Source organism: Hibiscus syriacus, unplaced genomic scaffold, assembly GCF_006381635.1.
Source record: "Hibiscus syriacus cultivar Baekdansim isolate YM2019G1 unplaced genomic scaffold, ASM638163v2 tig00111095_pilon, whole genome shotgun sequence".
In the NCBI taxonomy this organism is placed as follows: Eukaryota; Viridiplantae; Streptophyta; class Magnoliopsida; order Malvales; family Malvaceae; genus Hibiscus; species Hibiscus syriacus.
Genome location: NW_024062980.1, coordinates 6,016,064 through 6,031,168, shown reverse-complemented (window position 1 = coordinate 6,031,168; position 15,105 = coordinate 6,016,064). Strand labels below are relative to the sequence as shown.

The 15,105-nt window shown below is 34.0% G+C and overlaps 1 pseudogene; it reads right to left on the bottom strand.

Annotated features, from left to right (window-relative positions):
• Positions 1 to 5,330: 5,330 nt before the first annotated feature.
• LOC120152814 lies at positions 5,331 to 6,807 on the bottom strand (annotated as a pseudogene).
• Positions 6,808 to 15,105: the final 8,298 nt, after the last annotated feature.

The following is a 15,105-nucleotide window of genomic DNA, read 5'->3' as shown; positions in this document are numbered from 1 at the left end:
ACACATGATTAGCCCCCCTGGCCAGGCACGAATTTCTCTAAGCCTAAACGCTGTCGTTTCATGCTTCATTTATAACTTTAGACTAAAATTAAAACCCTAGGTATTATTTTACCAGCATCCCCGCCGTTCTTCACTTTCTCAATCCCTCCCCTTTTCTTTCCTTCATTCTTCTTCTCTAACCTCACGACCACCACTCAGCGCTACTCGACTCTTCGACAATGGTATGGTACTCGAAACACTAAGGTAAATTTAAACCTTATTTATTTCTATTTTTTTGACCCTCGATAGATGATAACCCAAGACCCAAAAAAATGTCATGTGAGGACTCAAACAACCCATTGCCATTCTACCCAACTCCGACAACGTTGACACCTCAGCAAAGGAACCCTAAAGACTATGATTCATTTACTTCAACGACAAACCAAAGGTACCTATTTTTGTTTTTATACTTTATGATTTGCATTTAGTTTGAAAATTATTAAAACAGATGATGAAAGATACTAATGTAATAATAGAAAAGAAAAACCTTGTATGAACTGAATTTCACCTTGTATTGCTTTGCTTCGTTGAAACGTGCGAACTCTTCTATTTCCTTTGATTTTTAAATAGGAGGAAAATACAGTACAATGTTTTTTTTTTCCGTTTTTCTATTCTCTATAAAATCAATAGGGGAGCGTTTTTTTTGCTTCTGTTCTCCCGGTTAATTGCTGATATTTTCCTCCCTGTGTAATCTCTTTTTCTGGCTGTGTAATATGATCTTTTTTTTCATTTTCTGCTTGTAATCCCTCCTTTAAACTCCAGTGGTTCATACCCATTCAAAAACTGACTCTTTACAGTTTTTTAATTGCCCAAGTATCCCTCTCACGATCAAACAGTGCATTCCTCTCCCCTGTTTTCCTCTTGCTACCCCATAACCATTTTTGTTTTACAGGGCTCCACGTGGACTGGAAGCTGGAATGATAATACTGCTGCTTTTGGGCTGAATTGGGCTCCATTGATCTACATTTGTATCTTGTAACGGATTCCCGGACAAAACGAGCATCTACATCCATTATTGATTTTTTTAGATTTTAGTTCACTTTCGACAAGAGATGTGGGATGGTTTTTGGTATTCACGGCCTCTCGAGGACGAGCGGATCGGGAGGAACCGGGTCGAGAAGTGAAACAGTTAGGAGTCCCCGAGTACCTTTAACATATCATAACAATAATTAGTCCTTGACCATTCAATTAAATTAACTGAATTAAAACACTTAGATAAATTGCATTTTTTTGGTTTACGAGTCAATTCGGAGGCTTTCGGGTTTGAATTTGGCAAAACAGATCTCGAAATCGCACTCAAGACATTAAAAAAACATAAAACATGACTTTTCTAAAATTTTGACTTTTTGGTCAATGATTAACGGTCAACGGGCGGTCAAAGGATGGTCAATGGTCAATGGGCAGTCAAATCGAATCAGCAAGCGGGGCGGGACAGTGGGTCAGACACTGGTCGGGTCGGGTCGAATCAGGTCGGGTTAGACAGGAAATTACAGGTTGTCCCTCCTGCGTGAACCTTCCCCAAGCGCAGGGGCGGCGCGTGCGGCGTTATACGGTATCCTAAAAATTCCATAAAAATTCCTAAAATTGTTTTAAGGGATTTTGAGACACTTACCAAGCTCGGTTAACAATTTTGAACGACGGAGAGCTCAATTTTAAAACGCCGAAAACTTTATCGTCCTCACCCCTTCATACCCCGAGGACAATGGAGACAAGAGGGACACCGATAGACTTGAAACAATGCAAGGAACACGATGGTGCGGGAGGTGTCAAAAACGGAGCATGATCAACAACGAATGAAGGATTTTTCACGGCAGTGAGGTTTAAAAATTTTGAAACTTTAAGTCGAATTTTACGGCGTTAGACGACGTTTTATGACTAGAAGTTTGAGGGGTTTTGTTCATCGGTCGACGACGAACCAAACGGGAGTGGTGGTGTGAGCTGGAACGGCCGAACGACGACTTATTTGGCCTTGGAATGAGGGGTGCGGGGGAGGAAATATTTGTGAATTTGTTTCTGGTTTGCAACCAGAAAGCAAATTTAACGCATTTATTAGGATTCTCTGTCGACACAAAATGGTCAAATTCAGGGCTAGGTCCCCGAATTTTCTTCAACTTTTAAAATGACCTACAAGTTCTGAAAACTTTTAATTTGGCCCCCAAATTTCACCAAATTGATTATAATATAAATATATTTATTATTTTTCCAGGTTGTGACATGGATTAATGAGTTTTTACAATAACTAAAATATATATTTTTTATAACAGAGGAACTCAAACAAACTCTTAATGATAGTGCAATAATTTAAAATAGATTTTAACCTAATTTATTCCTATAAGTCGATATTGGTGGTGGATGAGATGGGGGCAAGAGAATTTCATTAACATGTTAAACTTTGAAATTAACTTTGCGTTTCAAAAGAATATGGTCTCTCTTTTTTTTTTTAATTTCATTTATATTGAAGTTAGAGGACAAACTATATAAACGGTCACTGATGTTTAAGTAAGCTTCTCTTTTCACAATTGATGTTTCAGAAATAACAATTTAATGAACAAAGTTATTGATTTATAATAAATTAATCATTTGTTGTTAATAGCCATTACTAAAGTAACGAAATACTGATGTGATGAATTAAATTGACTGATTTGACACCATTTGATCATGTAAGACAATCATATTAACCAGTTGTTTGACTCCCCTTGTAACCACTCTAAACTAATACAAAAGATTAAAATATAAAAATCCGTTATTTCTATTACAGTTTATAGACTTTGAATATATATATATATATATATATATATAAAGGATATAAAAAAAGAAACAATCATAAAGTGGACGTCATGCTTAATCTGTATTCTATAATAAGAACTTGCACGAATATCACAATGTTGCATGAAATGCAGGCTAACGTTCTGGTGTACGGTTGAAGAGAAAACGAGTGATCCTTTCCACTGAAACTTTAAGAAGTGAGAATAAACCGTTGAAGATTCGATGTTTTACATTCCCTCTTACCGGCGGAGCATTGCATTTCTTCTCCATCTTTACCACTGACCTGCTTTGCATTTGTTCTCCAGTGCACTAGGAACACTAGATCAAGTGTTGTTTATTTATTTGCTTATATATACACTATAATTAGTTATAATTATATTTAGTTAGAGAGTTTGATCGATAAATACTACATAATTTCTTTATTCGAAAACGAGTGAATTAATGTCACTGTCCAGAAACTCCTTGTCAAAACGGGTAGAGGAGGAACCTTCTTGCTAAATGCCATCACATCCTTTTAACCAAAGAATTTATATCACTAAATTAGCCGGCTTAACGCGTATTAATTAAAAATGTTGTGCTGGCTTAAATTTTGTTGTATGTATGTTAAAATATTTCACGCTTATATTTATAACTTATGTTAGAATAAGGTTAATAAGGCCCTGTCAAGGAGAATATCAGTAACGGCAGACATCAGAACTCTTTAATATATTAAACTTTGGAAAGAATACGGTCTCTTTTTATTTTATATCAATCTTAATCACTATTATCATTCAAATTTAGATTGTAATGAGTTTTACTATACAATTCGCACGAAAAAATTATCGAGGTTAAAATTTGTCCCAAAATACGTTCTCAATAAAACATTTAAACTTTTATTTATATTTTTCACAAAAAACAAAATAAGACTTATTCCTGGATGTGTTACAATTAACGAGTGGTAGATGTAGTAGAAGTTATGCAAATATTGTGGGGTTATGTGGTTAAGTGGAAGTTACATTCACATTATATATTCTTATAAAGAGATTATTATGTTCACGCTCAAGTGAAAATACATTGCTTAATCAAAAAAAAAAATTTAAATACATTGCAGAACAAATAAGAAGAGGAAGAGAAAACATTTGTATTCCAAAGAAAGGTCAAGAATTACCGAAAACCAGTTGGTCTATGCAAAACCCAATCTAAATTAATCAATCAATATATCGTTCAACCTAGATGATCGTCAATTTTTTAACGAAAAATGACAAGTTTGGAAAATATGAATACTCAGGTGATGATTTCGTGACTTTTAATAGTCGAGGACTAAACAAAGTAATTTCCTATAGTCGGAGGATCATTTTATAATTTTTAATAGTTATAAAACTCAATAAAACAACACGTTATAGTTGAGTAACCATTTATGCACTTTACCCCTTTTTGAACGTGAAAGTTGTCTTTAATATCCTATCTATAATTCTTTCAATCTATCATGTTTAATATCATATTTATGGCACTTAATGTATCGTGTTCAATATTTTATCCATGATACTTAGTGTGTTGTAGCAAAATATCCGTATCAATTAATGTGTTATGTCACTTGAAATACCGTATTTAATGCTTTGTACAGAACTCTCCTATGTGTTAAATAAAATATTTATTTGCGACACTCAATATGCCATGTTCAATATTTTATGCACGACTTTTTAATGTGCCATGTTAAAAAAAATTTAGTTTAATCATTAATATTTTTATTATTAACCAATTAGTTTAAATACAATAATATAGATATTTATTATAAGAACAACTTTCTCAATTTAATATATTCTATTTACAACGTTATGCTTTAAATAAAGAGGTTATATATATATGCTATGCCATATATAGGAACCACTACATTCTTTTTAATTGTATTTATGCTAATACTTTGTGATGCTATCAATTTAACCTTGTCTTCTTTCTCTTTAAATAATATTTATAGATTGTGTATCCATTGTTAATGACTAAATTTTTTTTTTAACAGGCTCTATTCACGGCTCTCTCGACGTGACGTGACGTGCTTGATGTTTTATCAACCATATTTAAAATGTCATGTCAAAGTTTTATCTGCGACTCTAATGTTGTGTCAAAGTTTTATCCACAATATTCTCGATGTGTCGTGTCCAAGTAATGATGTTGCCAAAAACAAGCATCTACCATCAATATGTATGTATGTATATACCTTGTCCATTTACTGAAGGGCAAGTAAACCAGATCTTAACAGCATTTAATACCAGTGTAATAACAGCTTCAGTGTTGATTTACAAGGCAACAAAAAAAATAGCCATTAGTTAATTGAATGAACAAATGGCATCGGTTGCAAAAGAATTGTGCATTTTACATGTTTCAGCAAATGCATCAATCACTGCAAAGAATCACAGGAAAACAAAACCCTTCTTTACTGGAATGGATTTCGCTTGGATTTTTTATTCTTGAAATGGAACCCTTTTCTTTTTTTCCTTTATTGTATTGTTATCCGCTTGTCTTTGGCTGGCTTTTGTTGCAGCTGAACGTGGCCAAGAAACCAGCCTGTTGACCTGTGATAGATCAGAGGAGAAAGGCAAACAGTGCTTGAAAGATGGATTTTGGACTTCTTCCCCATTTTGCTGGTGAAGATGAGTTTTTCTTATCTGCAGTTAACATACCTTGAACGTGATCTCCCGGTTTTCCCTGATGAACATAAAAAGCCAGGACAGGGGAAGGAGTTACAAATGTCTATTTAAACTCAAAACTTTTAAAAATGACCGATTTCGTCCGATCAGATTTTAAAACTGACATTGCTAAGTTTCAGAGACTGATAAACAGCTTTTGATCTCAGATAGATTATGAAGCCACATAAATAAGGGTTTGATGTTTTACCTCTGCAGCATCTTTAAGTGATCCCCAGCATTCGTTTCGTTTGTACTTGGGCAAAGCAGAATGGAAGTACATACAAACTAAAGCATCCATTAGCTCGGGGTGTTCGTCGAAAAGGGCTGAATCTCCGTGAAGCACAGTTTTAAGTACCTGCAGCAAATGTTCAGCAAGCATGACCATATGCCACTATTACAATGATTAGATGTAGTAAATTCATATACACGACGTCAAAGTCGAAAACGTCGAAGCTGAGTTCCGAAAACCGAATCACACGAAGGAGGGAAACTCACCAAAGGTAACTCCTTGGAGAAAATGTGGTATCTAAACTCAGCAGCAAGGTCAAGCGAGAGATTCGGACCATTTACGAAATAATGCACGTTCAGGAACATGGTTTCTTTCACTTTCTTCGACTCAGCAACCACATCATCATTGTTATACAACCCTTTCAACTGCCATGTAAAACAAGCAATGCATAAAAGCACCATTTAATGGTAACTGCATACCGAGATAGAAACCGATGGAATTGGCACCTGATCGAAGTTGATGACATTCAAGATGGTCAATGTTAAGTTAGCAGTGAAGTCACAGTGGGAGAGGATATAGGCTCTTGGGATTATAGCAGAACGACTTTTGAGCCCCTTTCCCATGAAGAAACATCGAGTTTCGAAGCTTCGAAAATTGCCGGAGAAACCAAAAGCCTTATAGCCTGGAAACTAAGGATGTCAACATTGCTATCTAGTTTGGAAATTAGGAACCTTTAATAATAATTGTAGCAGAGTAAGCACAATCTACAAGTCACAAGGATGCTATACCGAGCAGATATCAAAGGGTATTGTTAACATATAACACACACTAACAGTCCAAGCAAAGTCCCAGCAACCCAAAATCTATGCAAATTTTAGAACAACAACAAAAAATGCAATCTTCACAAGGGTTTGTAGATGAAGAGCGGAAAGAAGAATACCTCGGAGACAAGGGAATTGTAGGAGGCTCTAGCAGTGTTGGACGTAATGGAAGAGAAGTGAACTCGAAAAGGCTTGAACTTTCTGGTCTTGCACCAAAGGCTTTCAATGGTACTGAAGGTGAGATTGAAGCGTGATAAGCAGAATGAACGGCCATGGGACAAGCATAACCTACACTTTCTCTTCTTCATCCTTCAAATCCCACCACTGTCTTCTCTGAGAGCTTTTTAACTTCTTTCTTCAGAGTGAAAGGATCGATGTTCAGAGAATTTGCTGCTCTGGGTTTTTGTGGATTTGTGATTCAAAAGACCCCACTAGTAAAAAATCTTTGTCAATTGCTTTCTTTCAATCACATATTTGTTTTAATTTTTTATATATTGCTAGCTAGGATTGTGATTGGCCATGGAGTTGTAATATTGCGCCATGTCATCAATATGGCTTTGAAATTTTGATAACTTTTGCATAATGTCATGACATGGCCTTGATTCAGTCCAATCATTTAAACCAGCTTCTCAGTATCAAATTCCGGTGGAGAAAAGGCTTTTTGCTTTTAGTTTGATTTATAGAAACCATGAAATATTTGTTGTAAAGTAATAATATATAGGTTAAAACGATTTCGTTATAAAATTTTAAGTTTTCAACATTTTTTTAATATCGATATTAATTAATTACATTTTACAATTTCTGAAAAAATATTCGCTTCTTTTACAATTTAATTTACAACGATATTTTTTTACTAATTTTATTACTATGTGTGTTAAGGGTGATACTATCTCATGTTTGCAACTACTTTCTTTTCTTCTTATCTCATGCACGATTGAAGGACAAGGGAATTTTCAAATACATTTCATATGTTTTCTTTCTTTATTTCATACTTAATCATAACATGTTATACTATGGACATATGCATCATATCATTCACTATTGTTATACTATCCTACCTTATGTTATTCATCTTATGTTTAGGTTACTAATCTTGTATGGTGGCCATCATAATATACATGTTCCTTAAGTATTTAGCATGATAATAGCCCCACATTTCTATACTTAGTTAATGTTATGCATATGATATGTTACACATTCGTTTCTATATCATTCTATGCTTATATCATGAGTTTGCATCAATCCTTAACTTATGCATATCAATACTTAGCTTATATTATGTTTACGTTAGCTCATGCATTCATTCCTAGCTCATCTGAACTCATATGCATGATTAACATAGGCAGTATCATGTATTTGGATTGATTCTACCTCACACATCACTCATTTGGTTGTTTCCCTGATTTACATAGGTAAACACATTGATGAGGCATCATATGACAACTCAATCTAGCTAAATAACAAACATGGCAACTCAGAACTAGCTCAAAGCATGGACAAATAGTTGGAATGAGCTCAAATATGAAGATCTTAGCTCAAGGATAACCAAAGGAGCTGAATGGAAGCTAAAGGAAGCTGAAGAGTAACTGACATAAAGCTTAGTAGCTGAAAGTGTCACTAGCTAGCTAGTTTGAGTTATCTTATCTCACACTCACCTAGCTACCTACTTGACACTCACCTGGTCATGAAAGCATCAAGTGTGCACCACGGTAGAATCTAACGCATTCCTTAGGCGTGGAGGATAATATACTTAAAGTTTAGCATTCATCATAGGTCGTGGGAAGTCATGTGCAAGCAAAGAGGTTGCCATGTGCATTTTTTAATCATGTGCACATCATGTGAGAGCAAATAGTTACCAAACACCAAAAGGTACACTCTATTCAGCCAAAGCATTATTTATCCTCGTTAAGGCGCCAACATGAAGGGATTCATCACCATTTGGCCAAGCACCATGCCTCCCCATTCAAGCCGAACAAACACCCTTATTCAAGTGCCTTTGTAATTTAATTTAACATGTCTTTATGAAGGGAAACAAGGGTTACCGAATCAACATGTATCCATGCGGCCAAACCTCTTCGTTTCTTATAAATACTTAAGGCATTTGCATTGTATAATCATCTTTTGATCATTAATATACTTGTGAGAGTTCTTCTCTTTTCCTCAGTCCTTCTGTGACTTTATCGACTAATCAAGTAGTAGTACTCGTGACGTCAAACTCTATATTATTCCATAGATACTTGTGGTTCTTAAATTCTTATATCTAGTGGGTCCAAGTCCTTATTTATTACCCTTTAAGAAAACATATAAAGGTTGGGTCTATATTCTTTAGTATAAGCTCTTCTTCGAGACTTTTTTAAGATATTATCATCATATCACCACTATCATCATCCCTTTCTTTAATAAACTATCACCATGGCCTTTAACATCCAAAAAACCCTTTACTTCATTATTCCAAGACCACCCTCATCACCCTACATCAACCATCGAAGCCACTCTAATTTGAATCCATTCACTTGCTTATAGGTTATTTGTCATTAAATAGTCACTACGCTTAACCAAAATGCAAAACATGCATAAATATATAGGGACTAAATAAAAAATAACCCTAAAAATATATAACATGTATAAAAGTGGGTAAAATACAAAAATAGTCCCTACAGGTGACTACCATGCAAAGAAACTCTAAAGTTAGAGGGACTAAACAACAATTAAACAAAAAATTTAAAACATGCAGAAAAACTTGTATATTACAAAAATGATCCCTACAGGTGACTATTTTGCAAAAATATGCTAAAAGTCGGAGGACCTAAACATGATTTCCTCGAAACTTTTCCTATATATGCAATCTTTTGTTTTTTTCATTTGAACCGAAATCTAAAAAAATAGAAAACTCTCTCTTTTTTTCTTTAGCCGGCCTACTACCGGCTGCCCTACAACCCCATCCGACCGCCGTCCAGTCATCATTTCGGTCGCCGCACACGGTGGTCAGATGTAACACCAAACCCATATACGAGAACCAATACAAGTTACAGATGTCACGTTAGAAATTCAAAACATTTCTTTAATTGAACTAAGTAAAATTTTATTTCATAACTTGAACAATTATTATAAATTAATTATTCAGAGAAAAATTGTAATATAATATTTTTGGTTACCAATTCAAAACCAGTTTCAATCAGTGAAAAACAGTTCTGTTCTGTTTCATAAAATGAATAAGACTATCTAACACGTTTGATATAATTTTTTAAGCATAGTTTAATATCATAATATTTATTCATACTATTAATTATGCTTAATACAAGCTATATTAAGAAATTACATACATTTCATTCTCATATACATGCCAGCTAGAACTTTCAGAACACAGTAGGATATCATCATTGTTACCTGTAAATATTTCCATTGTGATTGATGCCAAGCTCTGCTCCTTACTCATTTTCCTCTTTTTTCATACACGTGAAAATCATCACAAGCGAAGTGTACACTTAGTGAGGCAATCATAGAAACATTCAAGGCAATGCAACACAAATGTAAAAAATAATAATATTCAATGTATTATGATCACTTTACCTGTATTTCCAATCATGCTACTAATATGAATATGATATGAATCACATATAAATTTCTTACCAATATACTTTCTATTTATTCCATAAGCTCAACAACTTATTCACCTGTTTATCGTTTGTTAACCAATAAACCATAGCCTAAAGTATAATTGTATGAGGACCCTGGTATAGGAGTAAAATATTGTTCTATAGTGATGAGGTCGAGCCTTGCTCACCTAATAATGCACCGTAGTGTAGAGGTCGAGCTGTGCTTACCTTATACACCGTAGTCTTTTGTACCGTGTATCTTCGCTAGAAACTCTGAGGCCTGCACTATGTGCCTTCTATAGACACTCTAGTGCTAACTAATATGAAACTGCTAGACTCTATGGCATGCCATTAATACCACTGACTCTCAATAACATACTTGGGCATATAGTCTATTTTTATTTGATCCATCCATGGCAAAGTATATAAATACCATATAACCTTTGGGCAGTTCATTCTCGAATAACATTTATGATAAACATCATATGTAATATAAAGTGTTCAATGCATTCTATATTCACCTTTAACATATTTAAAATATATCAATTACATGATAAATGCCATAAATACCATGACAATATAATTAAGGTAGACATATCGCAAGTCCTACCCAATGATGTATAAACATCCATGTATAATATTATGCATGCATTGCACTCATTTTTACATTATATTCAAGTTAAAATATAAGCTTTACTAAGCTTTAACTTGATCATTTTCTTTTAATTAGGTTAAATACCATATTTTTCATAATTTCATATCTTGACAGTTTGCACTACCTTTAAAGAAATATTATTCTGTATTAATATACACCTTTAAAATTTATTCCATTTCTACCATGGGAAACTAGACTCAAATAAAAATCTATACATATAAGGCACTCCTTCTATTTCAATTTGTACAATTTATGGTGAATTTTCAAATTTGACCGACAAAATCTGTTTTGAGCAGAATCTGCTACCCCGTTTTCTGACCTATCATCGGTTAAAAATTCATATATTTTTTATATACCTAAAAATAAGTTTTAATTTGTTCTAAACAAAACTATAATATAATATAAGAATCCAACGTTATAAAAATAATTTTCTAATCATTTTTTATAATTTATAGTGATTTTTCTAAACCTACTGTCCAGAACATAAATTCTAAGCACATTTCACCAATTTGCATTTTCAACTTGTTCAGTAATTCTATTAGCTCACCAAATGCACATATATGCAGGCATCACAAATCGCATAACATTTTATGAGTCACTACTTACCATAGTAACTCCATCATTGGCTTATCAGAAGCCAATGTTTGTTCGATAACATAAGTACAAATTAAATTTGCACTCACCTGGTCTCCTTAGCTTGCAAACTTCCTTAGAATTTCCCATTTCATCCTTAAGCTTCTCCTTATCTTTAATAATGTTTGATATTGATTTCAAGCACTCAATCTCTATGAATATCATTACCAAACATATACAAATTCAAACCAAATGTTAGAATCTTACTAACATAGGCGTACTTTGGAAAATAAATTCCTAACAAATTTTTGGATGCTTATTCGATACAATTTCCATGTCACAACATAAATGTTGACCTTAATCCTTCTAATTGACCACTCAAGTTCCTTTTTATCCCAACTTCACATAACATTTTCATTTATGCTCCCAACCTTTTCATATTTTTTGATTTAAACCTCAACTTTTACAAGCTTTCCAAAATAATCCAATTTCACATCCTAACTTCAATTTCAACACTCAAACATTAATTTCCAGCACATTAAATCAACTATTGACCACTTACACAACAATTTACAACTTTTCCAAAATTGTCATTTGGTCTCCAAACTTTTCAAAAATTACATAATGGTCCCTAAATTTTTATAAGGCTTCTAGAATACTTCCTACATCATTTCCAGCCTCTACATAATTTTTTTCCGTAATTTTCCTCATCCTATATAGTCAAGGCCTAATGCTTTGTATGTTCAAGATTAGGGTTTTCATGATTTTACTCTATTTTGATTCGATTCAAGCATGAAATCAACTTCAATTCAACCTTATAAAATCTCTACAATCAAAGACCTAAATTAATTTCATCAAAACACATCTCTCCTTTAAATCTAGGGTTTGGCCAAAACTTTATAGGTTCATATAACCATGTACAAGTAATTTTAATCATCAATCATGCTTGGAAATGATTCTACAACCTCAAAAACATCAAAATCCTTCATCAATTCCATAAACCCTAATGTGAATTTACCCTAGAATTTGGGATCTTTGAACACAAACCAAATTAGCAAACAATAATGCTACAAAATGATAGCGTTTTTCGAATATAACAATTTTCTATTTCACAACATGATCCAAAATCCAAAGAAAATTGGTAAAAAATGAAAAATAAAATTTCTCTTACCTTGGTATGAAGGAGAACGAAATGGAGCTGAAAATGACAAAGTTTTCATGAAATGTTTACATCATTTCATGTTAATTTGTCCTTAATTTAAGCTTAAATGAATTAAAATTCAGTTACTATGAAATGTCCATTTTACCATTAATGAAACTTGATATTTACAATAATATGAAGCCACATAACCTTATCATCTTTCCAAAGTCAAAGATGAACAAAATATTTTACCCTTTTTCAATTTTACCAAGCAACTTTCCAAAAATTGCAATCTTGCCATTTAAATCCAGCGGTCCAAATTGAACATGGAAATAAATTCTCAAATCCAATGCTCCATATTATATTTCATATTTTCAAATTTTGGAAATAATATTTCTAAGCTTAATTTATCATCCTTCAAATTTTCTTGAAATTTTTATTCGACCCGATATACCGAATTTTTACCGAACTTTAACACTTTCTAGTTTTTAACACAATTTCCAGATCAAGAATCTGATTTCAATAGAACCCCACTCTCAAGAGTAAACTATTCATTTATGGAATAAAAATTATTTTTGGGAAAATTACCACTTAGGTTCATAAACTTTTCCCAATTTTCTACTTTAGCCACTAAACTTTTAAAATTTACATATTTGTCACTAACTAAAATTTTGGGGTATTACACTGGAGTTCCCAAACCGACCCAAAAATAGCCTAAAACACTCTTCTCACTCTCCTAAACCTATATCTAGGACTTAAACTACATAAAATGCTCCTAAACAACCCAAAAAAGGCCTCTTCCTTTCGGTTCCCACAAGCTCCGGCCGCCGCGAAGACCTCCCCTCGACTCAGGTATTTTTCTAGATCTATCCCTCTTCTCTATGTTTTTCTTACATGCAAGCTTGGTTTTTTTATTATGCTTCAAAACTAAAAATAAAACAAAAAAAACCTTTATTGCTCTTGATTATTTTTTTGTTTTTTAAAATCGAAAAAGGGGAAACCCTTTTTACATTTCCATTCAGGTTTATATAACCCATATTTTATAGACTTTTCTTTGTTTTTATGATATGAAATGATTACAAAAAATGATGTTTGCGTATGGTGCTTGTTACCTTGCAGATTTGGGTAATCTGACATGGTAGGGGACTTGGCGTGTGGTTGGTGGCAGCGTCGATGGCCGAGGGTCGGCACAACAAGGAGGTCAGAGACTGGTGGAGTTGGACGATGGCATATCTTCATCGAGGCCGTTGGATCTGTAATAGATCCAACGATTGGAAAATGTGCGGTGACAAGTGCTAAAGGGGCTAGGGTTTGGAAACCCTAGCTGCTGTTGGGCCTGGCTGATGGGCTAGGTCCACGTTTTGACCTCTTGGGCTCGGGTCAGATGGCCCTTTTTAATTGGGGCTCGAATGTTGTTTTGTAAATCATAAAATAATAAAAATTAATAGTAATAATAATAATAATATAAAAACATCTGGATAAAAACCACAATCGACATCTGTCCCTCTTTGCCTATTCTTGTGTTAACAAGAATAGGGAAAAAACCAAGAGACAATGAGTTTTCGTCTGGTTGACTCTATGCTTTGAAATCTCATAAGAGATCTACTCCACTGTTTTTTTAGGGTAGATCATATTGAGAAACGTTGACTCATTCCACTATTCTTCAGGGATGACTGAATCGAGGTAGTCTTGCTCCAGTGTTAGTTATGTGAGATCAAATCTTCAATGAGATGGATCTTTTCCGCTTCTTCTCGAGGAAAAATCAGATCTGGGGACATTGATTCATTCCACTGTTCTTTAGGGAAGATTGAATCGAGGTAGATTTGTTCCACTATTACTCAAGGAAATATCAAATCTTGAAAGAGATGGATATGTTCCATTTTTTCTTGAGGTAAAATCAGATCTGGGGACGTTGATTCATTCCACTGTTACTCAGAGAAGATTGAATCGAGGCAGACATGTTCCACTATAACTCAGGGAAGATCAAATCTTGAAAGAGAGGGATATGTTCTGCTTCTTCTTGAGGGAAAATCAGATCTGGGGACGCTGATTCATTCCACTATTACTCAGGGAATATTGAATCGGGGTAGACTTGTTCTATTGTTACTCAGGAAAGATCAAATCTTGAAAGAGAGGGATATGTTCTGCTTTTTCTCGAGGGAAAATTAGATATAGGGACGTTGATTCATTCCACTTTTCTTCAAGGAAGATTAAATCGAGGCAGACTTGCTCCACTTTTACTCAGGAAAGATCAAATCTTGAAAGAAAGGGATTTGTTCTTCTTCTTCTTGAAGGAAAATAAGATCTAGGGACGTTGATTCATTCCGCTGTTCTTTAGGGATTATTGAATCGAGTTCGATTTGCTTCCCTTGTCTTCAAGAATATCAAATCTAAAAATTAAACATTAACCCTTGTTAGTATGTGTTTGAGAATTTAGAAACATCATACCTGAAAGTTTTGGGAGGATAATATTTGGAAAGTGATTTCTCTTGTGGGAGCTTGTATTGCCGCCACCAAACATGGAAATCTGAGTTGGTTACTTTTATGTTGGCTCTTTACATCTCCATCATTTCCTTTTGGAGAACCTGTAAGTACTCAATTGCATTTATCATTATCATTCAT